The sequence below is a fragment of the Oryctolagus cuniculus genome, chromosome 8 (genome assembly GCF_964237555.1).
Source record: "Oryctolagus cuniculus chromosome 8, mOryCun1.1, whole genome shotgun sequence".
Taxonomy (NCBI): domain Eukaryota; kingdom Metazoa; phylum Chordata; class Mammalia; order Lagomorpha; family Leporidae; genus Oryctolagus; species Oryctolagus cuniculus.
This window is the reverse complement of record NC_091439.1, coordinates 140,604,380-140,608,159: the sequence shown is the minus strand read 5'-3', so window position 1 is coordinate 140,608,159 and position 3,780 is coordinate 140,604,380. Positions and strand designations below refer to the sequence as shown.

General features: G+C 43.3%; 1 long non-coding RNA gene across 1 annotated transcript; it reads left to right on the top strand.

The window, feature by feature from the left end:
* The first annotated feature begins 9 nt into the window (after nt 1–9).
* Nucleotides 10–3,481, top strand: LOC138843425 (uncharacterized). The gene is made up of 2 exons (XR_011378129.1): nt 10–2,627; nt 3,247–3,481. It is a non-coding gene; the product is annotated as an uncharacterized lncRNA (long non-coding RNA).
* Nucleotides 3,482–3,780: the final 299 nt, after the last annotated feature.

Genomic DNA, 3,780 nt, shown 5'->3' with positions numbered 1-3,780 from the left:
GTCAAAAAAAAAAAGTGGGGAACGTTATACATACTTGATTCTTTTCTGCACTGCTATATACACTTACCAGAGTCTTAGTGAAGTAAAATTGGAATTAACATTTCCTGGGTGTACTTGAAAGTCTTCAGCCAAGATAAGGAAACTGTCCATTTACTGACAAATGGAAGTCCATTCATAAGACACTGCAATTGCATTGTTATGAACTCACCAGAGTCCTCTAGGGTTTCCTGTGTTCTCATGAAAAGACATTCTGATAACTACACAGAAAAGATTGGGGGAAGAGAAAAGAGACATGGGCTTGCAGTGTTTCTCAATACTCCTAGACACACCAGTCATGGATTGCCCAACATCCTCCTGGGAATGACCTGTTACCAACCATGCCCACATGCAATCTCAGAGTGACATAAGACCATAGGCAGAGTCATATTTTTAGGGTAAGGCACAAGAGGACTTAGATACAGCATCTCACAAGAAAAATAAAACTACACTCATTCATGATTATGATAAAGGCAAATGATATTAACTTTACCATCTTTAACATTTATATATTCAGTTGGGTAGTGCACACAGAAACACATTGTTGTGCAATGAATCTGTGGTATATCTTCTTGTCATTGAACAATAAATCCTTCCTGACATCCATAACCACATTTCTACTTTCTAGCATTTTGACTGCTTTAAATACTTTATTTGGGTGGAGTCTTACAATATTTTTTCTTTGCTTGGCTTATTTGCTTATTTCAATGTCTTAAAAGTTCATCCATGTCAAGGAATTTCTTCTTTCCTATGGCTGCAATAAATCCCACTGTGTGCATGTTTTCTTCACAAGTTTATCATTAGAGGGACATTTCTTCCAAATCTAGGTTGTAGTGAATTATTCTATGATGAGTAATAGTCAATGTAAAGATTGACACATTAGAAGGGGAATCAGATAGCAATGGAATAACTAGAAAGAGATGTCAAATCATAATTTCCAAGAAAAGACAGAACTACCAGACAGAAAATCAGTAAGGAATAGTGTTGGCATTGCCTAAAATCTCCATTACAATATGGCACCTGGCAGATGTTCGAGGGGCGTGTCTGCAGCTGCTGATCAGACCACCAGCAAGGATAGGTCTGCTTTAGTTCCGGACATGTGGACAGTATGTGATACCTATACTTTGCTTAAGATGCCCCTGTGCATGGTCCACCCATGCCTGCATGACCTTTTTGCTGATTGGTTCCCCTACTGCCCATGTCTTTTGTAAGCTTTATAAGGCTGCATACTTCTTCAATAAAGTGGTTCCTGCTTCCACAGAACTCACGGGTGCTTGTGGTGTGTTCATCACCCGTCGACCTTACCCTTCCCATTTGCCTTGTTGGGGTGTGCTTGCGCTGCCCCTGCTGGTCAGGGGCTAGCATCAGGCTTGAGACCCCAAGAAGTGGTGCCCAATGTGGGGCACGATGGACTCGAAAGAGCCCTAAAGAAGGACTGACTCTGGCCGAGAGAAGGACTGACTCCAGCTTAAGTGAAAGTACTGGCGGACATGGCTAAGCGAGGCTCTCGAGGTAAGGTATCCCTGAAAGGATGGGGCAATATCATGCTAAGTTTGAGGACCCAGTGTCTAAGGCACTGAGATACATACTAAAGACTCAAGGCTTATAGCCACACAAAAAAATTTGCACACCTAAGCTGGTTGATATGAAACAGATGGGCTGGGTGGCCTTTAATGAGGAACGTCAGAAGGATCATAAATCCCCAGAGGCAGTTGAAACTCAGGTAGAGCCTTCAGGTGTGGTGGCAAACCCTAAAGGCCTAGTGCTGTCTCAACCCACCATGCCTCCAATTACAGAGGGGACATTTGGCCTAGTACCACCCCTGTGGTCACCCCTTTAAGGGTATTCCCCTCCCTTGGATCACTCACTGCCATCTTGTAAACAGTGTACCTACCCAACCCCACAGCCTGCGCAGTCTTCCCTGTAAATGGGGGACCACAGCCTTTCTCTGCACTCTCTTCCAGTCAATGTGGCCTGCTGCACCCACGCAGGCATGGCCATAACATAGGGTCAGATATTTAAAGGCAACCAAGGAGATTTCTGAGAATGGCACGATTCTGTGAACTTTGGACTCCACAATTTGGATCCCCAGCTTTCACATGTAGCTTTAAAGATGCCCTGATGCAGTCTCCGTACTGAAAAGGGTAGCTGCAAAGTTGTTCCAGAGAACTAAGGAGCTTCTAAATAAAAGCTCTGGTATTGGGAATTACTGATGACAGGATTCTATGGAATTTGGATTCCAAGATTTGTATTTCAAACATTTGTGTATAGCTTTAAAGAGGCCCTGATGTAGACTTTGTACTGAAAAGGGTAACTACAAAAGTTGTTATGGAGTCCAGGATTTGTATTCTAAGCCTTGTGTTTGCTTAAAAGCCTCTGAAACAGACACTGTGTTGGACAGGGGAGCTGCAAATGTGTTCCAAGGAATCAAGGAGTAAATTCCAACATTAGAAATTCCTGAGCAAGCCATTCATAAGAAGATCCTCTTCAGATCAGTTTCAGCTTAAATAAAAGGGACCTTACCAGGTGCTAGAGAACACGACTACCTCCGTGAAATTTGGATTAAACTTCTACCTCTTAAGTCTTCACAGGTGAATACAAAAGACATGCCTGACTGTTCCTTTAAGCCAATCAGAAACCTTAAGTCAAGATGTGTTCCCTGTCCTAAGCAATGGGCTCCTACACTGATAACCAGCCCTTCTCTGTGCTGCTATAGCTAACTTATCTGATGAGAGTTTGCACGTGTCTTGAAGGTTTCATGTTTTATTGGATTTGCCTGTCTTTAATGTTTGAGTGATTACCTTAAATCTGATCAGATCTAGCCCACAGCCTTGGTTAAAATGCTCAGGTTAAACATATCAAAAAACAAAATAAGATTATAAAAAAACTTATAAAACAAAAAGGGGGAATCATACTCCCACAAGACCAGCTACTAATGGCCATGCTCATATTTTAAATTTTCCAAAACATCAGCCCTTGTCAGCCTTTCACAAACATTGGTTCCTCCAAGTATCCTACCTTTCAGTTAGGGTAAAATGGACAGACCCACTGACAGGATGCTGGCAAGGACCAGACCCACTGATAAGTGTTAGTAAAGGATTTGGATGTGTCTTCCCTCAGGGGAATTCTAATCCCATATGGGTACCCTGCCAAAGAAAGTCACCCAGGAGGACCCCTTCCTGAGGAGTGATTTTTCTTTTTCTCTTACAGGGATGAAAAGACCGTATTGGACTCTCTGTCTCATTGTGACTGGATCATCATGGTACATCAGGAGTGCTGCTTTTATGCTAATTGCTCCAGCATCATTAAGGACAAGATAAAGACCCTCCAAGAAGACCTTGAAGCTCTAGTTACCTGTGGTCGGGGCTTGGGGGATGGCTTCCTTATCTCCTCCCCCTTGTGGGCCCCTTGGTCTCCATTGTCCTTGTAAATTTGTCCAAGATTGCATCACTGCAGTCCAGTTAATGGTGGTCCGACAACAAGATGCCACTCTTTTAGAACCGGGTTATGCTGCTCTTCAAGCACCAGATTGGAAACCCTATATATCTGCCCATGGCCGCTGCCAAGATGTAGAGGTATAATACATCAGACTCTGAGTTGCTGAGGTGGTAGCCAATGATGGGTAAGATCCCCTTGGGGTAGTCCTTAACAGCTGGAGAAGTAGTCAAAGACAGGTAAGATCCCCAGAGGGGGACAACCTAAGGTAGACATGCTCCCTAAAAGGCTGATACCAGTCAGAGGGGA